This window comes from Drosophila guanche, unplaced genomic scaffold (genome assembly GCF_900245975.1).
Source record: "Drosophila guanche unplaced genomic scaffold, DGUA_6, whole genome shotgun sequence".
Classification (NCBI taxonomy): domain Eukaryota; kingdom Metazoa; phylum Arthropoda; class Insecta; order Diptera; family Drosophilidae; genus Drosophila; species Drosophila guanche.
In genome coordinates, this window is record NW_022995748.1 from 6,015,045 (window position 1) to 6,041,954 (window position 26,910).

The window sequence follows — 26,910 nt, forward strand, 5'->3', positions numbered from 1 at the left end:
CCCCCCCCCCCCTCCTCTTCCTTTTCATATCAGCTGATAGCCCCCAAAAAACTCACCTGAATGGGAAATCCCCCGCACTTGAGCTACTCAAAAAGTCATTACTTTAATCGAATTCGCATTTCCCGAAACGACCTGCCCCCGAAGGACTCGACTGCAACGCCTTCTCAAAGTCCTGTAAGCGAAGGATAACCAAACGAAATTCTCGCATAAACTTCAAAAGGCCTAGCAAGGGAAGGGAATGAGTCCCAATGCAAAATGTCTAACAAACATGCAATTAAGTCGTTAATACTTCATCGATTTAATACGCGCGGACAGCGGACAGCAGGACACGGCAAGGATTAAAGCATTAGCGCGTCCTCAAATTGAGGATGAGCCTTTGGGCCCACACAGAGGCGCAGGAGGACTTCCCTCCACCAGCTGTGTGTGCCTCCGCGAAACGGAAACGGAAGCGGCACGAGAGACGACGAAGAAGGATGATTGCAGACATTTGATTAGTTTGTTTGCACCCTGCCACTGCCACTGCCCCTGCCCCTGCCACTGCCCCCTGCTCTGGGTTGATATGCAATTACGATATAAAAGTTAAACAAACCAAATGGATATGCCGCTGCGATATGGATATGCCGTATCCGAAAGTGCGTTCAACATTTGAGCATTTGATTAAAAACGCAAATAGATTCGGCCAGGTACCCCTTTATCCCCTTTATCCTCCTCTAATGTCCCACTCTGCTCTCTGTGTGTGCATAAAAAATTAACAAAAAGAGAGCAGTACGAAAAAAAAGTGCTGAAAATACAAACGTGGAACATTTTTTGAGCAAATATGCCCAACAATTCATCAGTGGGAAGCGAGAGTGAGAGTGAGAGTGAGAGAGCCTTTCGGCTCATCTCTGGCTCGCTGGCTCGCTGGCTCCCACCTGTAATAAAAATCATAACCAAGAGGAGGCGTGGCACCAGACACCAGACCGTGCGATGGACAGGACAGTACCCCACGCACATATTGAACTAACGACCAAAGGATGGGTGGCATGGGGGCATGGACCCGCATGTCTGTGTAAAAAGGTAAAAACCAATCAAGAGCATCAATAAAAGGCACGTCAATCAGCGTGTGGCAGGGCATAGTAGGCTCTCATCTCTGCCCGAAAAACTGCTGCTCAACAAGCACGAAAAAATCATATTTCCTGGTCCTGGTCCAGGTCCTGGCCATGCGTATGTGTCCTCCACACACATCCTTTTCCCCTGTTTCAACGTGTGTGTGTGTGTGTGTGTTTTGGTCTTTTGTCTAGCATTGGCAACGCGGTTTTAGTTCAGTCAAGCTGTCATATCGACGCTTTTGCATGCCAGACCCAGGCCCAGACTCAGAGACATAGACAGAGAATCCAGGAGTCCTGGCAGGACTCAGGCCAAAGTCCATGTGCTGGCTGGCTGGCTTTACAGCTATCAGCAGGGAGGCAGGCAGGCAGGCAGGCAGGACTCCTCCTGTGGTTATGTGATGGTTACATATCATGATTTTTCAATAAATTCAACGTCCATGCGGCACTTTGCTCATTGAATTTTGAACAGCCGATCTCTCTACGCAGTGGGATGGCAATCAGAAGTGGGAATACGAGGGCAGGACACAGTCTCGGGGTAGGCCTAAAGTTTACAGCAAACAATGGTAATGGATGTTGAAGAGTTAACAGTTTTCTGAAGAGGAGTGCTCCGATAGCGAGTGGGAATATTGCAACAGCTATAACATTTGATGGTAAATATCAGCAAGTTTTTGGGGACTTATGGAGAGATTGGACAGGTGTTCCTTTCCCAAGTAACTGCTGCTCCCTTGTACCTTTTCAAACTGAGTTCAATCCGCTATAAATTTTGAATATTTTGCACACTCCCTTTTAAACTTATTCAAATATTCAAATATTTTCTTTCAAAACGCTTTTCAATATTCATAAGATTTCGCGCAGAATTTAATTCTTTCTTTTTTTTTCATATAAATAATTTTTGTGGACAGGGGGACACAACCCCTAACGAGTTGTGCGTGTGCGAGCTGCCACGCCCACTGGCTGAATGAAAATCACTTGACTTTTCATTAATAAAATTGGCAGTAGACGCGAGAGGGAGGAGAACTTTGGTGCGAGTTGGAGCAGTGCCATTGAAAGAGATTCTACGAGTATGTATGTAAATATGTACACACATATGTAAATATGTATGTAAATGTATGTATTTATGTACATGCATTACCTTACCATTTGAACCCTTTATTTTTTATTCATTGTTAAAATTTCATAATTTTTTTGTTTGGTTTTGTTTTTAGGGTTTCCCTTGGCACGCAAAATGTGGCTTACCGAAAAAAGTGAAAGGTTCATATTCAGAACTTCTTTTCAAATTGGTAGACCCAAAAAAATCCACAAGCCGCCCCACACATGCACTGTGCAACAACCCCAAAGCGAAAATTCATTACAAAAAAATGTTCAAGCCAACCAAAAATGCTGTTTTCCATACGCATTAATGCAGCAATGCGTAAGCAAAGAATGAACCAGCCAGAGTGGGTTGTGGGGGGCAGGGCATTTGGTTATGGCTATTCCATATTCGTATCCTTCTTAGGATTTGCACTGGGGAAGTCTTTTGATATGCGCGACAAAGAGCTGCAAATTTATTTATTATTTTTTTGTGGTGTGTCCTCAGAGATTGATTAAGGGACTACAGCAAGGGATGTGCTCTAGGAAAAGGGTTAGCGATTATTTGAATGACTAAAAGGCGCTTGATAAGAGAAGGAGAAGAAGGAATAAGCCATATGCAAGGTACATCTCTGTGGAGCTTTCTAAGGTACATAATCCCAACAACGTTCTTTGTTGTAATGAGCTCATAATTGGTTCTTCTTTAGGGACTCTGTAAGTTTATCGCTGAGACCTTTAAGCACCTTCTAATTTGATCATTTCTCTCCTCAACTTTCTCTAAGTGCTGCTGCACTTAACTTGTGGCAAGTGAAAGCTTCCACAATTCATTTCCTCTTCCATGTTGGGTCTCCTGTTAAGGATACTAAAGAGGGTTGCTTATCAATGCAGAATAATTCAGAGAAAGCATTTGTCCATCCTTCTCGCTCCCCTTGACCAGTCTTGCAGATGCCGCTCCTGGGAGCTGCTGCAAATCAACTCAAGTAAAAGTGTCAAAACAATACGAGCTACGACGATGGCACAGGCGCAAAGGAAGCCCCTTCTCCACCTTGAAGCGCACATAATTTATGCCCATGTACAAGGACTCGCAGCAGGACCAATTCCAGACCCAAGAACAGAACCCCAAAAAGGAACGCACATAAAACGCAGACTGCAGCCAGCAGCCAGCAGCAGCACGGGGAAAACTGCGCAAAAATCAATTTTCTTTCGAGCCCAAGCTAAGGGTGGGCTCTTCTCTTGGAGGGGATGTATTCGGTATTTTTGGGGGTTGCACACACACAGACAGGCACTCACACAGACATTGTCACGCACTTGTGCAGCAAATTGTCACCCAGTTTCACCCAAAAAAAAAAAAGAACAGGACCCAAAGGAGCACAAATTGTGACAGAAAGAGAAAGTCGTAAAAGAGAATACCCGAAAAAAAAATTAACAAAAATGGTTGTCAGCGTCTTTGAAGTGCAAAAATGCAGCACAATTTTCGAGCTAATGCAATTAGGCAATTATTGGACAAGTATGCGTGAGAGGGAGAGTGTATGTGTGTGGGAGAGAGAGAGAGAGAGAGAGAGAGTATGAGAGAGTGTGTCGTGCAGTGTATCCTTCCTTAGCGTGCGCTGCTAATTACTCATGCCGCACGCATTTGCCAAAGGCGCACTGAGCCGTATACACAATCATTTTCACTGGACGTGCATTGAATAAGGTTTTGGGCTTAAAGAGAGAGAGAGAGAGGGCGAGCGGTTGGAAGAGGATAAGGGACAAGCAAAGAAGGACCATTTCAATGGCACATAAATTGAACTCCAATTAGGATCTACTACGTTCCCTTCCTTGTCTTTGATAGCTCTATAAATGGAACAATGCAGCAGCGTAAAGAGTTTCTTGGCTCTATAGATATTTCTACAGCTTTTAATGAGAACTTTCTGCCCCGGAATGATCCCATAAATTCACTTGTATCTCGCTCACTCGGATAGGTGGATAGCCAGCCAGAGGCAAAAGAATTGGTCAAGAAACATGTTTTCTTCAGATACAAATTTTGAATCCTATAAGATAATTGTGATGGCATATATTTTGTTTTTGCAGTGTACACCAGAATGTCATTAAAGTGACTCTCGCCGCCCACTCACGCACTTGCCAAAAACCAACAAAAAAGCCAAGAAAAAAGCAAATTTCGTTCTGCTTTTTCGCTATTATTAAAAAGAAAAGTCCCAAGTCCAAGTTCATGTCCCGGCTCTGCGCCTTGTTGTTGCTATTTGAGTCGTAACGAAATGTTGCAACAATGCTGGTTCTTGGCACTCTTTCTCTGGCCCCCTTTTGGCACTTGGGGGAGAAGCAACCCAAAATGTGATGAGCCACAGAGGCGTGACGCTTTCGTCTTTCTTGGAGAATAAATAGTTTCCTTTTCTTTAGCTTTTTTTTGGAGGCGGAGTTGGTTCTGCAGATTGATGAGGGGGTGATGGAGCAGCGAGGGTGGGTGTCCATTGAAAATGTGTCAAATTGAGGCAACATTCGATTCGGGACGATTGCTTTTTGGTCACTTTTTAGGTCTAGGCAAAGCACGAAACTGCAAAAAATAGGAAACAGGGGGACCGTTTTGGTCTGGCAGCGATTTATTTTCAGCTTGAATGATGTGTGGAAAGGACAATGGAAATAAGAAGAAAAATAGCACGCCACTCAGGTGTTAACTTCAGGCTTTTGGGATGTGTTGAGCAGAGAGTAGAGTTCTTTGAAACTATCTCAAGAGATGAATTTAATGTTTAAATATTTTCTGATAGTCGTATCTACTTTGTACTTTGTGCCAATTATGAAATTTCCGCATGTACAACAATAATCTGCAAGCAATTTGCTTTGCCTCGAAGATACATGATCTCTGTTATTATTACAGAAAATGCCATATCGTGATGTTCCCACATTATTCATATGTATAATAATAATATCTCTACCCCCAAACAACAAATCTCTGCTTAAAGCCTCGTCGTTTGTAATGGAAACCAGTTTTCCGCAGACTCCTGTTCGGATCGAGAACTGCAATTAGTTGGGTGGCGGCGGGACACGGGACACGCGCCACCGTGCCACCGTGCCACGTCACAGTGGACACAATTCGGACAGCTTAGCGGGATGGATGGTTGGATGGATGGAAGTCGAGCGGTATTCGGGATGGATGCTTTCAACCCTTCAACCCTTGTGGCGGCAGACTGCAACAAAGACTCGACTCGACTCGACTCAATGGTTAATTAACCCAACACAACTTTGTTGCAGTTGCACTCGAGGGTTGCACGGACAGAGTACGCGAGCGAGTGGCAGTGGGCACTGAGAAATCCTTTGATGATGCAGCTGGGCTGCAGTGCACTGTGTGATGGGGTGCAGGGGATTAGGACCAGTGTGCGCTACCCCTAACCCATATGCGTCCAGAAGGGGCGCCACTCGACCCTCGAGGGTTGCAACAGACCAGGTTCATTATCAGCACGTGCCCAAAGGATGTTTTCCCGCTTTTTCCGGCCGAGATTTCTATCCGTGCCACAAAAAGAAATTGCATTTTTGTTTTGGTTGCATGTGAAAGTGGCAGGCAGTGGCATCGTATTCGGGTGGGTGTGGCACCGATGTGTGTGCATTCGGTGGTAACTTTTTCCATCTGCCTGGATGATGAATCTGGTTTTTGGAGGCGAGGAGGGTTGCACAGTTTTTGGACCATGATGTGGCAAGTTCCTGCCATTCGCCTGAGGCATGACGGTGTACGATTTTCAAGATTTCCTATCTTATTTGGTGGAAAAACTTACTTGGGGGTGGCTTTTAAGCCTCGTGTTTCAGCCATAGATAAGGACAATAAATTATTTACCTGGAATTAAACAAATAGAAGAAATTTATTAGTTTAAATTTGTAAAAGTATAGAAAACAAGCTACAGATTCCTATGTTTATAATTGTTTATTCAATAATTTTAGTTCATACTTTTTACATTCATTTTTTTACGTCCCCATGCCAAATGGTTTTTCGACTGCATTCCCCGACTCTGCTCCTCCAATTAGAACATTGCAGAACCGAAACGCACGGAACGGCACGGCACACCCACAGACACGAACTAACTTCGTGTGCACGTCTGCCAATGCAAAAACAACAACCGCCGACAAATTAAAATTCAAAACGTTACACGAAGTCCCAAGTCGCGGGCGAAGCGCGATCGTTAAAAGCGCATACGAACCAAAAAATTGCAATGCCAACCACAGGCGACGAAGTCGAACCGAGCAATAACAACAAAATCGAAATTACGATCGCCAGGCAGCGAAAAACGACAGCAAAGCAAGCAAGTCACGAACGGGGTAAATAAGAGAGAATGCAATGTCACTACATCTCACTCACGCATGTGCAAGCAGTTCGTTCCTGGTGTGCGAATGCAAGGTGTCTCGCTCTGGCTCTCTATCAAAGCTTGTGCAGTTGCTTGCTCTCACTTGCTCACTTTTTGTGGTATGCAATTTAGTACGTGTACGCGTGAGCATGTGTGCAAAAATGTTAGTGCTTCGTTGCACTCTGATTGGATGCGCAAAAATGGCGATGGACTTAAATTAATTGACAAAACTTAAACACAGATATCACAATGGAATATTTTAATTAGTTAATTATTCGATTCGAGACACTTGAATCTCTCCATTTAAGCACCTGTTTGCCGGCGATGCCATTTCGTTAGTCATTCAATCATACATATACATACTATCTATATTTGTCTCTTGTCTCGACTTTGTTCAGTTATTGCATAATCCACAAACACACAAACACACTGCCAGACAGAGAAACCGAAACAGAACATCGCTATCTGAACACGTATCTGATTTGTTGTTGTTCTAAAGCAATTTTATATTTTTATACCAATACATAAGAACAGCTAAGTATGTGTGCATGCGTGTGTGCCCATGCGTCTGCTTTCGTCGCAATTTCCGTAAATTTAACCTACATTTTGATTTTTATTTTTTGGCAAGGCAACAAAAATTAGTGGAACACAAATTGCAGGCATTTGAAATTCGAATGAGAGTGAGAATGAGCGAGATTGATTGGCGAGAGTGGCAGGGGCGCAGCGCTGCGCAGCTGTGTGGCGATATTTTGCCGTTGCGCATGCTAAAATTTCCCTGTTCGGGGGGAATTTCTGTTATGCAGTATGGTTCTTGTTGCTGTTTCCATGCGCAGTGGAATATAAAGGCAAGACAAAAGCACAGAAAAGAAGAAAGCGAACGAAAGGATTGCGTTTTGAATACCCTATAGATCAATTGCAATTTTCTTATACAGGTTTGTAGACAGGGAGCATACCTGCACAAACCCCCTTTAAACACATCACATCCCTCCTGTAGGGTATGTCCAGCAAAAACAAAACACTTGTGCACCGAACGACAGCCAGAGAGAGAGCTTCGCTTCGCATCGGCTCTTCCACTGCTTATTTCTCCCTCGTTCTCTCAGCGAATATTCGAAGCAAAGCAAACAAGCCGAAAAATACGCCACACAACAACAACAACAACAACATGACTAGCCGCAAAAACAAGCAGTATCACAAATATGAATTCGGCTGCACACAGACGTATCTCTGGCGTATCTTGTGTGTTCTAAGCCATTCCATACAATACCCATACACGGACAGATCGAAACAAGGTCAAATGCAGTTATTTGCTCATTCGAAAAAAGCGCAAACAAAAAAGCAAACGATGGATAAAACTGTTTATTGCTAGTTCCATCTCTGTCGCTCCCTACATTTCGGTCGGCTGCTCGTTGCTTTTGCTTTTTTCGGGGATTGCATTTGTGAGTGTGTATGGTTACTTTTTGATTTATCTTTTCCGTTGTTGTTGTTGCTGCTGCTACTATCGCTGCTTGTGCAGCTTGCGACTGCGCCGCCAGCTTCAGTTTCATACACTTCGTTGCGGTACTATGATTTTGCCAGGCCATTGCAACGCTTAGAGGGAATCTTTTTGGATGAGAGAAACATTTATTTAACTGTACTAATAGCCGTTGAATATGTCTTCAACAAGCTGATCTTCAAGGGTATCTGAAACTTCGTCCAATGTAGCCTTTGCTTTCTTCGTCTTCGTCTTGTTTCTTGCTTAGCGGCTTTTGCCTTTTTCAAGGATATTCGGCGCCATTTCTGGCTGTTGCTTGAGTGGTGGTGCGCGTGTGAGAACAGAACAACAACTTTTGGGTTAGTCAGTCAAAGGAATTCCAGGAATTAGTCGCGCATGCATGAAAGGTGAGAATAAGAACCCGGAGAGAGATCTCAGCAAATTGAGTGTGCCTTAGCCTTAGAGCTTGTCTGTCTGTCTGTCTGTCTGTATGTGTCTCTTGGAGTGTTTGCTGTGAATACGAAATTGTGAAATTGAATGAATTGAATGAAATGTGAATCAATTAAGCAATTAATGCATATGATATATGCAAAACGATGGGAATCGCTGGGATATGCGAAACGCTTTGATCATTTTAATGATGCTCATGATGAGGATCGTGAGGGAAGAGGAGGATCGTTAAGGGTTGTACATGCGGAAGCAGTGTGCATTTAGGGTTTGTCTTTAGAAACATATAGGAGCTGACAGATCCTTTGTAAAAGGAATGTATTGGGGCTCCAGGATGGGATTAGTCCAAGGCTGTGAAAAAGAAATAGCTTGGTACATAAATGTATAGACTGTATCTCCATAAAACCTCAAGAAGATGTATATTTCGTTTATTCCACATATTTTTCAATATATTCCTGTACATATTATATAACTCAACAACTGCTCAAATGCAAAACTCACTTGACAAAGGCCACACCAACACAAAGTTGAGTCAGAATTGGCACTCGCAGAGCGACAATGCACAAATAAATACAACTACAAAAACACAGTACACAATATACAATAAAAAGGAACCCATATATAAGGTATGTATGTACATACATATGATACTTCCCGTACCTCCCCAGAGACTACTCCTACTGACAAACAAATTATTTACTTTGTACGGCAAACCCAAAAGTCAGAAAAGCACCAACAAATATAAAGAACGCATTTTGGTTCCATCTCTCGCTCTCTCTCTCTCTCTCTGTCTGTTTCTCTCTTTGCCTGTTTCATTCTCTCTGCAAGTGGAGATCTCTGACTGGTACAGAGAGCAAAAAATAAACCAACAAAAAGCCGAAACAAGAACAGCGCATTTGCTGTTATTCGTCATTGCTGACCTTGGTTGCAATCTTTGAGTGTATTTGTTTGCCAAAAATTGTTGTTCGGTGTATTTTTTTTCGGTATTATTCGTGCGCATTTCAAGTTTTTTTTGTACATAAAAATGATTGCTTTATTTTTGTATTTTTTGCATTTTAAGATACGCGAAGAAATAGTGTGAATGTGGGGAGTGCTGTTGCAGTTGCAGAAACGGAAATGAATATTACTTGGGACGATCTCCATAGAAACTTTTGGTCAAAATATTTACCCAAATAATTATGCCAAAAAATAAGAGCAAATAGAAAATGTTCCATTTGACATTGAAAGACACGCGCAAAATAGTTTTTTGGGGGACAAATTAAGCAGTGAGAAGTGAAGGATAAAATATTGGGTGCCTGGAATACCCTGTAGATGGAATTACAACAACTATTTAAGCATTGATAAGTCTTTGATTAAGGTTAAGGTATAACTGCACCTGAACATATTTTCATTCTAATCCACATCCATCACTACCTTAGCCTGGGAATAATAAAGGGTACACTTAACAGCCGTTTTCGCAGACTTTTGCTATGAAATGCGCCAAAGACACACTCTCTCTCTCACACGCGCCGCAAAAGAAAGACGTAGAATGGGGAAGCAAACGGCGAAATAAAAGCGAGCAGCCGCAAAAAAAATGATTTGAAACAGAAAAAGAAAGAGACGCTGAAACACAACGCGAGACAGGCAACAACACCAAAAGCGCACACACTGCACACAAGTGTCCCACTTCCACGAATCTCTCATTCCACGCTGCTTCCGCCGCGACGCCGCTGCTAGCTACGAGGCGAGTAAATAATAATGCTAATACATAATAATGAGCAGATAAAATAAGGGGAGGAGAAGCAGGCCGACGGGGGCCAACAAACAGTTATACAGATAACTAAACAGGCAGAGCAGAGTGCAGAGATACAGAGATAGAGAAAGATACCCAAATATATAGAGGCTCTTTAGTGGCGGCCAGAGAATAAGAATTTGTAGATTAAATTTCGTACTGGCAATAAGGAATATTTGTTAAATTTTAATATTATTTTATAATCTTTTAAATCGATAAAAATGCGTTTCATAATAGCTAAAATAATTCCATTTCTTCGCGATGATTTCATTTTGTGAACTTGCATTGGCATTTATTTATCCCAGCAGAAAAATATACTTATAAGTACATTCGTGTGTATTTGTATCTTAAAGATACTTATACATTTATTTGCTCTATTATGTCATTGGATTTGCTTTGTTTTTGCTTTAGCCGTGTATTTATTTATCCACAATTCATTTGACTTCATCTGACGTGCTAACGTCGCATTTGCTGCTGAATTTTTGTTTATTTACGGAAGTGTTTTCTGTTGTTGTTTCCTTTTTTTTTATGGTTTTTGGCGATATTTGACATTTTAATAATGTATGCATTTAGTGGATTTTAATTGTGACTAGTTGGAGTTCAATGGAAAAATTGAATCGATTTATTTGAGCCTTTGTATATTTAATATCCTAACCTCCATTATTTTATTGAAGTAATTAACCCACCAAATGTTGGACCCATTAAAAGTCCATAAATGTCACGAGCTTCTCTCATTCTGTCTCTCAATGCAGCTAAATTTTGCCTCATGCATTATCCACTTACACTCATATATTTGTATCTCCCCAATCCCAGACAGGAGATATACATGTATGGTTATATATTCCATATGTACTTTTGAGCTATTTTCGGACACTGTGTCTGTGTCATGATTAACTTTTTGCCAGCACTTTTTGTTTTAGCGATTATCTCATTAAAATATATTTTGTGTGCATTCAATGTGCTCCTCCAACTCCCCTAGCCAACCGCTCTAACCATCAAAATACAAGTTTTTATTCATAATATTTGTTGTTGCATTTTGGGCAAAGCAGCTGCTGACATTCGAAAAATAATCAAATAAAATGCAAATAAAATAAAAATATCAAATTAATTGCACATTTTTATGCTGCAAAATGTCGGCGTAGTAATTAGTAATTTCATTTTGTTTGGGTTTGTTTGGGTTGCCTTTTGTTTGAGTTTTTGGGTAGCTGCAAGTGTTGATTGCATTCGGTTTGTGTATTGCTCAGCAGTTTCAAGATGTGAATGCCATAAACAGTCTCTCATCATCATCATCAGCGCTGGAGAGTCGTTAAGAGTTTTAAACAAAAGCAAAAGCAGCTGCAGAAACAATCCTAAATAAAACATGAACAATGCACCATCAATATACAAAATATAAAGTAATAAAAGACATCCACAGAGATGTATTACAAAACTGAACAATGTTGGTAACTAGAACACCAACAACTACAGATAAATATGTAACAACAACTAAACCAACATTATTATACCCCCCCACAACAAAAACAGTCAAAACGCCGAACAAACCGTCTACATCGATGTCTTCATTTTCGTTTTTGTTTTCAAGTTCAAGTTCAAGATAAATTTGATTTTTATTTCAGCTTTTTCGTCCGCTTGCTCTTTCTTTTACTTGACTTTTTTTTACATGATTCACAGACGACACAGATGCAGATACAGATACAGATACAGATACTTTCGGGAGAGATATCTCTTCCTCTGTGCGAGTGTGTGTTTGATATGCATACAAATATTTTTCATTCATACCAAAAGAAAGAGAAGTGAATGAAAGAGCAGGGCAGAGGAGAGCAGAGGGGTTTTCTTTAAATTTATGGAAAGTGTTACAAGCTTAAAATGTACATAAATAAGTGGAGTATCACGAAGCGCGGGAAACATCGCTTGGGGAGTGAAGGTCACCCGAAAAGAGGCAACAAATATTATGGAGCATATTTTACATTGCATACAAATGTTTGCAAGTTGGTTATTCAATGAATCATCTAAGAAATCGAACCATGAAGCAATATCCAAAGCAACTTTCTTTCACACCAAACCGCTCACAATCGTTTGTCCATCAACATTCTCGCCCACCCAAAAAATATATATACCTATTATTAATTTACCTACAAAATGTCAAATGCTTATAAAAACAATTGATACACAATTTGATTATAAACAATAAGCACACAACAAATGATGGAGAAAGAGGCTTATAAAAGTGGAATTTCTGTGGCACTTCAAGAGACGCGGCGCTCTCCGCCCACGAACAAACTCAAATAAGGTACACACAGAAAGATGCATAGAAATATGTACATATGTAAAGATATAGATATGGATGTGTATATACTCAAATTGTCCCAGACAGCGTTTGTCACGACGCCGACAGCCACACAAAAGGAGCAAAACCAAACAAAAACACACAAAAAATTAAACGTCGCATGCAATTTACTGCAAAAAAATGTGTTTTGTCGCATGACTTTTACTTGCTGTCTTTTTTTTGTACATACTTTATTTATTATTGTTTGCTGCTGTTGTTTTTTTTCGTTTTTTTCTTTCTGTTGTTGCGTGCAACAACTTGGAAATGCGACAATGCGACGATGAGACCCGCGCGACTCGGTCGGTGTCTGGTCCTATGGTCTGTGTCTGGGGGCACAAACGAAAGCGAAAGTTATGACATTTTGGCAGCCAAGTCGAGAGTGTTGTGGTGTGGGTGTATCTCCACCTTTTTCAACCTTTCATTCACTCTGTGTGGAGGTCTCAAGTGTAACGCCTTGAGATTCGTATCTGCAAATTGCAGTTGTCATAATAGACAAAAACCCATTTGAATAAATATAGAGAAAATGTCTGTCGTTTGCGGTTCATTAGATGAAGACAATTTGGAATTGAAGGAACGTTAAACGGGCGCCTAGAAGTAGGCTAACATTAGTCAAAGAATTTGGCAATGTATTTAAATGCATTTAATAAATATCTTAAGATCTAATCAGTGATTCCAAGCCATTAATATATTTTTTGTTTGATGATTCATGCACAGAAAACTCTGTTCAAATTTGTCTTAATTTCTGTTATTTATTCTCTTATTTATCCATAGCTGCCCATTCCCTGTTATATCTGACCATTTCCAATTACTATCTTCCATGCGGAAATGTATTTCCCCATTCAGTGCCCAATTTATTGCGTTTTTCTCCAACGCTTGAACGATTTCCCCCCATTGCATTTCCCACAGAAAATCACACAAATTAACTGAGAGAAAACTCCCGCAGGACCCAACAGAAATCCTAATGAAAAATTGCTCAAAAAAAACGAGAGAGACGGAGAAGAGCTGGTAGAAAAAGGCGAAATTGTGTGAAGCCCAAAGAAATTTCATTTGGGTTCAAGTTTTTCCCAAACCACAAAAATGGACACATAAAAAAATTAAAAAGAAAGGAGAAGTAGAAGGAAAAGGAAAAGGCAAAGGAAGACCAACCATTGACAAGGATGATGTCCCAGCAATAAATTGCTCAAAATGCAACAGGGGCGGGAGGCAGGAGAAAATGCAAGCAAATTATAGCCAGAGGGCCAGAGGGCCAGACGTGCTGTGCGCATCCCAATGTGTCAGCCAAACCGAAGGCTAAGACAGAAGGCCCGAAAGCTGAGGGAAACTTTTGCTCATAGTAAAACAGAGAAAATACTATAAAATACTACAAAACAGAGGGAGATAGATAGATGCACAAAAAGGGACAGCCGGAGCGAGATAGAGGAAGAGGACGTGGGGTAAAGCTGAAATGAATTTTCACTCATTTCCTTATCGTCTGTGATTTCCTTGCCAGACTTTAGCCAGACCCCCAGACAAGCAAATGAATTCTCTCTATGCAACAACACCCAACCCCAGCCGTCCACCAGGCATTGCCACACCCCCCTCGAACAACCCACTACGCCACTGTCTGTCGCATTGTCTGCAGGCGGCGCACAAAAAATGCATTTTGTTGTCGGGAAAAAAGTTTTTCCTGCTTTTATTTTTTTGGGCCATGTGGAAAAGAAGGAAAGAAGGGAAAGAAAAAAGGAAAATCAATGAAACTGTGGTAGTGGCAGCAGTGGCAGTGGCAGCAACAACATTGCATGAGGGTTGTAGCCCCTTGCACACAACGTCATCATCAGCATCCCCATGACACACCAGGACATCATGATGTTCATGATGACGATGATGATGATGATGAGGAGGCATGGAACAGCATCAGGAGCATCAGAGTCAGAGGCAACATTCCCTGTCATCATTATGAAACACAACAACCCTCGACTGCAGCATTTCTGGCCCAAGGGGGTGGCGGCAAAGGCACGGGGCAACCCCCAAACAAAGTGCAGAGCATACGCCACCCTCTCTCTCCACCCACTTTGTTCAGTGCTCTGCTCTCTCTCTCTCTCACTCTCTTTCTCTCTGTTTGGAGAGCTCAAAAAAGGAGCAGTAGAAACTTTCACTTTTTTGCATGCGACACAGGGGGGGGCAGGGTGGCAGGGGGGTTTGTATGTTCGGGGGGTTTGGTTTGGGGTTGGGATGCCTGGGGTGGCCGTCATGCGGCATTTCATTTATAGTCGGTTAGTGCAATGCGCCAAAAAGCAGACAACACATATGTATAAGCCATAAAAGAGAGACAGGAGCAAAAGGAGCGGCAACGAGCGACAGAGAGCGACAGCAACATAGAGACACACAGAGAGAGAGAGAGAGAGAGAGAGAGCGAAAGAGAGACTGCAGTTTGCAACCCTTTTAGCCAGAGTTGCAGCAATAATTTTTGCATAACAAACAACAACGACAAACATTTTGTAGACCAAAAAATGCAACTCTGCACAAACAAAAAACTTTGGCCCAAGCGACAAAAGAGGCAGAGGGACAGAGAGGCAGAAAGAGAGAGAGAGAGAGAGAGAGAGAGAGAGACAGGAGGAGGGTTGGAAAAACTCCAAAGCTTGGAAAAACTTTTACAGCTGTCTGAAAGTGGGTGGTTGGGGTGTTGGGCTACGTGCACGAGTGTAGATAAAAATATTTTAATTTATTTCACATTTGCTGCAGTTGAAAGACAAGATAGAACAAGAGCCCGGCCAGTGGCAGTGGGAGAGGGACACAGCTCCAACCATCCCCCCACTGGAAAACCACTCTAGACTCAACCAGAGGCTTTTTCCCAAACACAGAGCACACCCCGCACCCACCCACCCTGCCACAACCCACATATGCTCGAGTCGTCTGACTTTTCCACATGTTCCCTTTTTGCCTGCATTTGTCGCATGCAGCTCTCTGCCTGCCTCTCTCTTTAGTTTCGCCCATTTTATTTATCTTTGATAAAAGGTTTTAGTTTTCCGTCTGTGCGAGTTCTGGCATCCATCAATAGTTTCGGCTGCGACTAAAAGGTTTTTTGTTTAGAGGATTTCCGTAAATGTACAAGGTACAGAAAGGATAGTGGCAGCATTCTAAGGGCTGGTGGATGCAAAGCGACTTGGGTTGACCGCTCAGCTCGTGCTAAGTGAATGCAATTTAAGGATATCCTGTTGGCAGTTTGGCAGATGTGGAAATACTCATGAAAAATTAGCTAAATAAAATAAAAAGATTTAGCCAGAACATTGCATAAATTATGATTGTTTTATCATGAAACCCATGGCATTATATTCAGGAAAAGTTGCTGACATTTATGGCCGAATCTTAATGGAAATTTTGGTCACTCTCTTACTTAAGGTATTGCCTATGAATTTCATGTTTGTAGTACCTTTAACTAGTAACTAAAATAGCAATAAATGTGTGTTATTATTTTATTATAATCAACTTTTCCCTCTTGGAAACCATCGCACAACTGTTACCCCTCAGGACATATATTCTTATATTTTTGTTTATCAAATTTCCAATTAAATTTCAATTTAATTTCACTTATTCCATTTAGTGCAAACATTTGCTTCTGGCTACAACAAATAAAGTTTCGCTGTTGGAAAAAATGCAGCCTGGCAGGCGATTCAGTTTTTTTCAAAGGCTGATCTCCAGACAGGAAACTGCAATTGGATCTATAGAAAAAACAACCAAAACTGGCATCCCCCCAATGCATTGATGATTTATTTATGCAGTGGCCAGCACACACACACAGACAACAACTAAATTGATTTCTGCATTCTGCAAATTTATCGTTGCAAAAATTTATTTGTATAAAAAAAAAGACTTTTTGCACAACTGACAAAACAAACAAAAAGAGGAAAGGGCTCCAGAGCCCCACAAGTATTAATGGAATATTGCCGAAAATTCTGCAGAAAAGCGCATGCAAAACACACACACACACACCACACACACACACACAACACACATGAAAAAGTCGGCAGACAACAAGTTTTCAAAGAGGAAACGCTTACCAGAAAATACGAGAGCAAAAAAAGGAGGAGGAAACAGCAAAAAGGGGAATTACATTTTTGTTCGTTTTATTATTTTATGCTGCTGCTGCAGTTTGCTGATTGTTTATCTGCCAGAGAGACAGAGAGAGAGAGCGGGAAGGGGGAACTGCAGCATTTTCTGCCACGCCCCTTCATAGAGGAAATGAAGTTTTGAGGCAACACAGCAAGATAGAGAGAGAGAGAGGCAGCGACAGAGCGTGTGTGTGGCATGGGAAATGAAATAACTGGCAAAATCGAAATAATATTAGAGAGGAGGAGCAAAAAGCGGAAATGGACAAAACATCTAAGCGGATAGAGAGGATGGATGCCACACACACACACACACACACACACGTGGTGCAGTGTGCAAAAACTATGCATAGGAAGAGGCGGAAGATGGGAGAAAGGATAACGACTGTTAGAGAGCAAGAGAGAAGAGATTAATGAATGGGCAATGGGCAGCCAGCAACACTGCAAAAAAAAAGAACAAAATCTACAGGAAAAACAATTTGTAATTAGAAACAACTATCCACAGAAATGTTTAGGACCAAAATATCTGTGGGAGATAGGGAAAAGGGAAAAAACGGTTCACAGCACTCAACTTAAACGGAATTTGGGACTCGAAGCACTATTTATTTAAGAGCTGAAAATCACGAATTTAATTTCTCTGATCTCTGCAAAAGAATGCAACAAGAATTTGTATGGCATAAAAAAGGAGCTGCATTTAAAATATTCTCTATAAACAATTTGCGAAACTTCTCCTCCCAGCTCTTAGGTCGCCTCTTCACCCAACCATCCTTGACATGCAGCAGAGGCTTTGGCTTTCAGTTGCCCCGAAAGTGGGTGGCCTAGGGGCAGCATGCGGGTGCACCATGGGTGAGGCTTGGGCTCGGACCCATCGTGTCTAAATTAAACTTCATCATCGTCCACAAAAAAAACAAGAGGGGGAAGGAAGAAAAGGAAAACAAAAGAAAAGTGGGTTTTGGGTGGCTGGTGGGAAATTGTTGTAAAAATTGCATAGCTCTCTCCCTGTCTGCCTCTGTACCTCTCTCTCTCCCTCTTCTCTTGGTTTCTCTGGTTGCTGCAGAAATTGGCAGCAAAAATATAAAATGGGAACAGCACAAAAAAGAAATCAGAAATTATTGTAGATTGCAGGACCCTAGCACCCAGAGAACTCAACCAGTCTGACCAGCATGCAACACAGCCCAAAGAGTGGGGTGGGGTGGGGTGGTGTGGCTGCCACAGAGTTGGAGCCATGCAAAAGAGAGCAAGTGAAGTGCATAAATGGATTTTATAACGTTCCGAGCCTGGGCTAAAGTAAATTTATGCTTTTTAATGCAATTGCAGGACGAGCAGACCGTAAGAGTGGGTGGGTGGGGTAGTCGTTCGCCCGGTCAGAGGCCAGGACATGCTTGGCTAGGTCCAGGACTAAAAGCATTCACAGCCAGGCTCTGGCTTCTGGCTTAAAAAAAAAAACATAAAATGAAGAGTTGTACCTCAAACCCTGAATCTCAACCCGCACCGCTCCCTGCTGGGGTTGGAGTTGCTTGCAGTGGATGTCGTTGCCGTTGTCGTAGTCGACGTTGCCATCGGCCAGACAAAGTGACATTTGTCGTTAATTGCAAAATTTATGGCCAGGAATCCCAGAGAATCAGAGAGAGAGACAGAGAGAGAGAGAGAGGAAACGGAAAGGCAAATGGAAAATGCCTCCAAGGAGGTAGTTTGAGTTGAATGCAAAACAAATACGGCAAAAAAAGAGGAGTGAAGGAGTAATACAGAAATGAGAAATGTTTATGCAATTATGGCGTTGGAACTTACGTTTACGTTTAGTTAGACGACGGCCTAATTAGTTCGAACAAAGGGGAAATTCGCTTACCTGCAATGATAGAGAAATCAAATAAAATTGTGGTAAATTCATTTAGGCAATAAAAGAAGGGATATCAATATTTAATATGAATGTTTAAGGAGTTGTTTCAATTATTCATCTTATCGAACATCGTTGCAACATCTGTTGCATCCTGCCAAAGGCAACGCAACAAAGCAATTACATGTCTTGCCACCCACCCCAACCTATCGACAAAGCAGTGGCTGTAGCCCTCCCATACACATGTCTGGGCGCTTGACTGAGTTGGCATTGTCATTGTTATTGTCTTCTCTCTTTGTCATACGCTTGGCTGCTTAATTTGGTTGTAACAGTCACACTTTGGAGTAGCCTCGAACTCCAACTCCAACTCGAACACACCCACAGGCAATATCAAACAATTGAGCAATGCATTTGCGCAAGTCTTGCTGCTTGCATCTCTCACACTTAAAGCAAGCAGTGAGCAATAAGCAGCATGCAGTTTACTTTACAGCTATTGAATAACACTGCTTGCTGTTGTTCCACTTGTTGTTACTTCTTTTACTACCGTTTCAAGGTTAATTTATGCATTTTCCCAGACTTTTCCGAGTTTTTCGTTACGTTATGCGTGGGTGATTCTCTCCCCTACGACTCGTCTTGCGCAAGGTGTCTCATTTACATTGCGATGACCGCTGATAAAAACACATTTCGAGACCGCCTGCAGCGAGCGCTTCTTTTCTTTCGGTCTAATTAAAATGCATTTCAGCCTCTGTCCTCTGTCCTCTGTCCACGACACGAACTCAAGTGCAACGCTTCTACAGACGTGATTTACACGGTCGCAAAACACCACAGAGCACCCAAAAAAAAAAGAACCTCTCCTTCTCAGTGGGGGATGGGGTATAACCATGAAATTGAATTGCTACTTTGAAGTGCACTCAATGTCAGTCGAGGGGGCCCAAAAGGGTTAGCTGCACACATGGCTGCACGGCTGATGAACAGTCAAAGAAGAGAGGGGGAGAGTGGAGTCTAGAGTGAAGTGGAGTGTGGAGGGTATGCCAGTGGAAGTGTTGGACTCATCACAACTACGGGGCCACCTAGTTACCCCACACTAATTACAAGAAAATGCAGCCAAGGCAACGTCGCACTCTCTCTCCCACTCTCTTTGTCTCTCTGGTTGGCTGGTCCACGAGAGTTCATTAGAGACTTGAGGGAAAAACACCGTTATTGGTAGGGAGTACTCCATACCTTTTTTTTAGTATTTCGTTGATTGGGAATAGGCAAATGCCAAGTGATTAGGAAATAGAAAAAGGGTTGGTGCACAAAAATAGTCTTTTCAATCACATTTTGTGTGTTTTTTTGATCGAAAAATCGCAGTTCTTTTCTCAACAAATCTTTTCATTTCCTATCATTAACAACAACTCGCATTGCTTCAAGAGCTTCCCCCCAATTGTTGGAATAAATTACCCGCAAATGATTCGTTTCCCATCAGGCAAGTGCAATCCGGAGTTATATCTGCATCTCAAATGACGAAGACTAGGGAACAAAGAAACACGTCATAAAAAAAAACAAAACAAAATCAAGAAATTAACCACAAGATCAAAAAACCGCCCCTCGAAGCGACTAACGGTAAATGCTGCATATGTGCGCTTTGCGTGAGTTCTTCTCCATCTCTCGCTCTATCTCTCTCATTCTCCCCCTCGCTTATTCGCTTTTGGGAACCCTTTTTTTTTGTTGTGTGCTGCTGCTGCTCGCTTTCTTTGTTCCTTCTTCCACTTGAATTCGCTTTTGTTTTAACGGAAGCTGCTTCCCTCCTCTACTCCTCCTGCCTGCTGCTTTCGCTGTTGTTTTTATGCTTTTTAATTTCCTTAACCATTTTTCTTTTGTGCTTTTTGTTCCACTTCTCGCTCTCGCTCTCGCCTTAACTGCGACACGAGTGCACTCCAAGCGGCATCTTTGCTTGACTTGGCCAACGAGATGGGGTACTACGGTGTTACACTCGGGAAAAAGGGCTGATATAAGAGGTGGTGCCGGAAAAAAGACGGTGGAAATAGAACTTCCAAAACAGTCGCATCAAAGGGGGGGAGAAAAAAAAACACACACATACTCGTAACATGTTTGTAATATTGCAGCAGATGGCATTTCGACTCCAAGATACTCATTATTCAGAAGAAAGTTTAGAGTTCTAGGTGGATAATGGGAACATAGCAACCGCGGAGTATCACAAAAAAATAATAGGAAAATAGCTATAAATTTATCTCACCAGAATGAAATTATTCCTTCTTCTTTTTGAGGGAAAAAAACCCAACTTCTATCAATCTACCTGGTACGAGTATACCCTTGGTAAAGAGTTTACTAAATCTCATATGACAGTCCCAGATTGAGGAAATTTTCAAGAATTATATATGTAAGTATGTGTGGGCCTTCGAGTATTCTGGAGTGTTTGCCTGTGTTGTTGGCATAATATCCGTATATTATACTTGACTTAATTAGCTGTTATTAAAAAGAAATTGGGGTAGCCGAAGGTTCTTCAATTAAATAATCATTTTTGTGCCTTGCATTTCCCCGGCACAGAGGGCGTATTACGAATGGAATAAAACAGAAAATGTGTCACCGTTGCAGCTTCTGAATGGAAGCTTGAAGAGCGATGGGATGGGATGGGCCTAATTGAGTGCTATTTGGAGGAAGTTGGTTCTTTAAAAAGAGATTTGATATGGGGTGGAATACCTTTGGTTTAAGGAAGTGTTTATGTTTGAATTAAGATTTGTCTTAATGTCTTCTGACTTTCTTAATTTGATTAAAAATATAATAAAACCAAACTCTAACTACATTTTCTGTAATTTAATTTTCCCTCAAAGACTTATAGATCGATGTATAGATCGTGCCATGCCAAAAGCTTCTGTCAATTTCTGTGTGCGTTTGTGTGGCATCGCAAAGCTTTGCAAAGCTTATCTCCTCCTGTCTCTCTCTCTCTCTCACGTTTGCATTGGTCATAGGCCTACGAGTAGTTTTTTGTGCTGCGGCCATTTTTAGACTTCCTCGTTCCCCCACACACCCCCTACAACTTCTCGTAAAAAAGGCATTTTGTTGTATTTGCAGTTGAGCTTTTTTTAGGTTCATGATTTTGTTGTTGCTGTTGCTGCCTGCCGCCTTTATTGCGCGTGAATGTCATTTGTGAAGCGAGAAAAGCTTTACGCACTGCAAAAGTATTTTTTGTATTTCTCTCTATCGGTCTTCCTCTCTCTATGTGTGTGCTTCCTTGACAGTGTTGGTGTGTCTACGCACATTTTTAATTATGTTGTGGCGTTCAAGGTTTTTTCTATCGCTGCTGCTGCTGTTGCTGCCGTTTTTCGTAGATTTTTTTATATTTTTTTGTTGCTGTGCAAGCTGCTGCCCACTCCTCCCCCTCCACCACTGCCTGCCTCTTACGCACTTTGAGCCATTTTAATTGTAGGTCGCTCTCTGACTCTCTCTAACACTTCTCTGCCTCTCTCTCTCCCAACAGTTTTGATGCGACTTGTGAATATTTTTTTGTTGCTGCTTTTTTGCGTTTCGTTGCGTTCGCACTGACTGAAAGAGAGATAGAGATTGACTGCGAAAGAGTGTGACTGAAAGAGAGGGAGAGATATGTAGGCCCAGTACATGGCGTTCGACGACAAGTGTATGTACATAGGCCCATGTATTTCCATTTCTGTATTTCCTATATAGCACCAAACGACAAAAGCCATTAGTTTTTCCTCTCTTTCTGATTTGTTGTAATTTTTCGACTCTTTTTTTTCGGCATATTTTTTGTTTGTTATTTATTTGCTGCGCCCTTCTGCATGTGTCTAAAATTTATACGAATCTACACGTGGCTTTCTGTGTGCCTGTGTGCGGGATTTTTTTATTTCGGAATTATCAGCATTCAGTTCTGTTCTGGGGCTGTGATGTAATAGCCTCTCTCTGGCTATGAATTGACAAATTTGTGTGTAGAATTGTTGGCAGCCTGCAATTTTTGTTCCATTTTAAATTGTATTTTATTATTTACTTGTTATATGAGAAATGTTTACTGCGAAATTTCGAGCTATTATTTGATGTTCATCAAAATTCTTCAATAGTTCATAGTTCTAAAAGAACAGATCAAAAACCTATCCCAATAAATCATTCCAACCAAATACAAACCCCAAAAAACCTCTTTCACAGTGTTTCAAACATATTTATTAATTCCCATAACTTCCATTTCCTCTGGCTATGTACTACTTGGTATATGCCATTTTTACGGCTCTTCACACATAGCGCACTCTCGAATGGCAATGAAACTTTACACATTTCAACCGCTGTTCAATGCAGATAAAACCAACCCAAAGCGAAGCACAGACAGCCATAGAGAGAGACAGTTAGGTGGAGTTGCGGAGAGAAAAAGAGACACAACGATGACCGACCGCCCATGAAATGCGTTTTCTATTTGTGCAAACTATTGCGGTATGGCAACCATCGTGGTACATGCTACACCCACACCCACACCCACACAGTGGAGTTGCTGCTGCTGCTGGTGCTGCTTGCATGCAAAAGTTTCATTTCGTTTGCTCTTTCGATTGTTTATCTCTGTGTGTGTGTGCGAAGTAGAGCAAAAAGGCAACTGGCAATTAGCAACCCAACCGGGGAATAGTGGGCAGAAAAAAGCTGCACGAAAAAATAAAATACTTTTATACGAAATACCGAAGCTAAAGATACTCTGAAGATCGTTCGTTGCTGTGGCATGGCATGTACTAAAATGGCAACTAAAACAAGCAATTTTTGAAAACATTATTATACACATTTGGCTCAAAACTGACCAAAACACAAATACCTTCTCTAAGGGTATACGGAAAAATAAAAGCTAGTTTGCCAAACCCCAACAGGCATTGCACATAGCTCCACAAATATGTATGTATCTACATATGTACATACATACAATGTATGCCTCTCTGAAGATAGGCCTACCTATGCTCATGTGGTACGTTTCTCTATGTATAGTCAACACTTAAGTGCCATGGAAACAACATACCCAAAGAAAACAACAAAAAACACTAAATAAAGAGAAGCAAATGGGTAAAAAAAATTGTCACTTTGACTGACGCTGACAGGTTTCCATTCGGTCGGGTCGGGCACTCCCCTTTCAGCATAACCCTCCCACCATCCACTCCTGTGTCAAATTTTTGCAGTCCAGAAAAACTTTTATTCGTGTTGGCCTTTTCGTTATTTGATAAGTCTAATTAGCAGCTCATAAAGACGATTATTTCATACGATGGTTTTTATGGTCAAGTTCCATGTAAGTTTCATTTTTTATTTTATTTTTTTTAAGATTACAATTTGAATGCCAAATGCAGCCTTTGCCGGAAACATGTGCGTGTTTTAGCTGCAACAGTTTAACAGTAATATCATGATCATAATTATAATTATTAGAGGAATTTACATAGAGGTGAAGGTGCAGGTGTAGGTTTCTGGCACAAAAACGGGGGTTATGCTGCAGCTACATTTAACTTTCTTTCCATTACGTGGAGATTTTTCTAAGTGGATATAATTATTGAAGATTTCTGTTGCAACACTCTTCAAATACTTAATCAATAAAAAAAATATGTAAATGCATTGCCAAATGCTTCTCAATGATGACGTCTCAATTGGCCTTTTGCCTCATTGCCTGCTGTCTACAGTGCCACCCTTCGGCAAGTTGAAGCAACTGTACTCACAATCATGCAACTGGGGAGCAGTTGTAGCGCAGTCGATTGCATCGTTGGGAATAATAACAAAAGAGAATGAAGATTCATGTGTCATGAATGCAGGGTATCTTAAATTTCGAGCACCAAAGCTCGTAGCTCTTTTCTCTTGTTGCAACATAAAGTTGCATTTTGTGTGTGTGTTCCGTATTCTTTCTTTTATTGTGGTTGCTGACTGCTCTTTTGGCTTTCTTGGTAATCGTTGGCATTAAAATTCAGGCAACTGCAGTGGCAAGTCATAAAATTTAAACAATTATAACGACCAGAAGAGACCCACATAGAGAAAGGGGGGCGGCATATCATAGACACTTTACGCAAGTGCCGACACCGACAACAGCAGCAACAGCAACAGCAACAGAAACAACAACCGCAAGAATGAGAGTCACTTGCATTGCGTCAGTTACAACATCCAAGCAGTTCAGACCAGAGAAATATGCGCGCTCTCATGGTACATGTCGGACGGGGCGAGTGTGCAAGGGAGATGGGGATTGGTTGGTTGGCCCCCCTCCTATTCTAGGAAACAAACTTAACGATTGTGCAAATGCACGTGAGAGAGAGCATGCGAGACGAAGGTGTGAGTAAGAAGCAGTGCGAGTGTGTGTGCCAGAGGGAGACGCACTTCCGACAAGTGAAAATGCAGCGCAAAAGAAACGAAGCAAGACACAAAAAGAGAAACAAAAAAATAGTTGTGCATTTAATTAAATGCGGAAGACCCCCAACAACAACAACAACAGCAACAGAAAAACTACACGCAATAGAAAACCCAGACAGGGAGGGCGTGTGAGCTAGCAACAACAACAACAACAACAACAACAACAGCAACAGCACAAAAAAAAAGAGTACACACAACGCCACAAAATTTGGAACACGCTGCGCCACTAAGTAGGTCAAAGTAGCAGCAATGCCAGCAGAGCAGTCAGCAGCAGTGGCGATGGCAGCGGCTGACTGAATGGGGGGATTGCGTGTCAACTGCGACGCAGTTTTTGGCTTAGATGAAACGCCATCAGCAGCAGTGTGCAGTGAATGAGGAGAGGGGCAGGGAAAGACCAGCGCAGTAATATATTTTTAATTTATGCACAGCCCTTAGAAGGGGATGTGTGACAGAGGCATAGGCGGCAGGAGGGATTTATGGGGGATTAAAACACCCTTAAAGCAATTCTATACAAAATGTTATTGAAAAAGAAACAGGTAAGAGCAGGCTATGGTAGAGTATTACGACTGCAAGTTACCCTCTGCACAGATAATTTTTAAGCATTAAATGTATGAAAACTTTTGTAAAAACTTGTATCCTGCAGTTCTTACGAGCAGGAAAAAGGTACTAATTATTATGGATCCTAAGCTTTTTTTATAGCTGAATGGTTTAAACACGGAAATAGTAATCCTGCCCACGCCACTGATGCAAATGGTATCCATACATACTTTTCATATGCGCCTACATACAACTTTACATAAATAAGTATGTACAATGCATACGCATGTAGAAATGTCAACTACATAAGCAACTTTTGCTTTCTTGCTTCATTTTTCTATTTTTTTTCGCTGGTTTTCTTCTTCTGCTTTTCACGCATTACCGTTATTAATATGCAACGCTGAGTAGAGTGTCATAAATCATACGCAAAGTGCGTAGACAATTTTTTTCGTTTGTGTTGCGTTGGAAAAAAATGTATTTCTTACTGTTTTTTTTTGCATAAATTATAATTGTAATTAGAGGCAGGGTATTTTGGTTGGGGGGTATAGGAAAGGGACGTACCTGTAATTGTTTGCAAATGTTTGTGGACGACACTTTCTAAAACAACATTTTTACCTTTAAGCACATATTTTTAGAGGGTATGTATCTTATGTATCTTATAGGTAATCTACATATATTTGGTACGAACAATTGTCGGGAGAATATCCAACAGATTAATGCTAGGAAATTGGCTTTGATGTGTCCGATTGATTGATTAGAAAATTCATCAGTTCTATGCATAGATATTTTCTTTTATTTATTTATTTGAAGTATGAAAGTGTATGTTTGAAACTCACCTTAATATCCAATTGCAAATTTTCGCATTAATCCAAAACCAGAATCCAGATTGAATCCTCAATTTGTAAAACTCTTTACAAATGTTAATTTTGAATTTCTTAAGTTTTTCCTTCTTCCTCATTCACTTCACTTTCCTACACACTTTCTTATGCCAAAATGTTTCTGTTTTTTGTTTAATTAATTATAATTTTATAATTATCAAAATTGTTGTCCAAATACTTTTCGATAAGATTTTGTAAGCATGGATATATGAATAGATATATATGTTTGTATGTATTTTAGAAATATATTTTTACGATTTATGTTTATTTAAAGTTTTGTTTTGCTTTTGCTTTTTTAGCTTTTACTTTTTTAGCTTTTTATCGAAACGAAATTTTTATGCAAACTAACACACACGTTCTCTGCTGCTGCTGTTGTTGTTACTGAGTGATTACTGTAGCGGTTACTGTAGTATTTTTTACTGTAGTTGTTGCTGTTGTAGGTGTTGCTGTGTATAGTATTGCGGTATGTCCGAACCAATAATTTTGAAGAGTTGACCAATTTTGTTGGCTTAAATTTTTGATGCTTTTTGCGTTTGTTCCAAAAAGATTTCCCTCTGTTTTCTAAGTGATTTTGGGTTTTGTTTTTTCTTTGATTTGTTGTTTACGACGGTTTTTGGTTTGATTAATTACAATTTTACATTGATTTTATTTAAATTTTTACTTTCCTTTAGTTGCAAAACATTTCCCCGTGTGGACGTTTGAGATAATTTATATTAT

The 26,910-nt window shown here is 41.0% G+C and overlaps 1 protein-coding gene across 1 annotated transcript in view; it reads right to left on the reverse strand.

The window, feature by feature from the left end:
* LOC117584004 (zinc finger protein chinmo) overlaps positions 1 to 26,310 on the reverse strand; it is a 44,384-nt gene extending 18,074 nt beyond the window's left edge. Inside the window, exon 1 of the mRNA XM_034272733.1 lies at positions 26,152 to 26,310. The gene's annotated coding sequence lies outside the window, so the exon portion shown is untranslated. The remainder of the gene's footprint in view (positions 1 to 26,151) is intronic.
* Between the last annotated feature and the right edge of the window lie 600 nt (positions 26,311 to 26,910).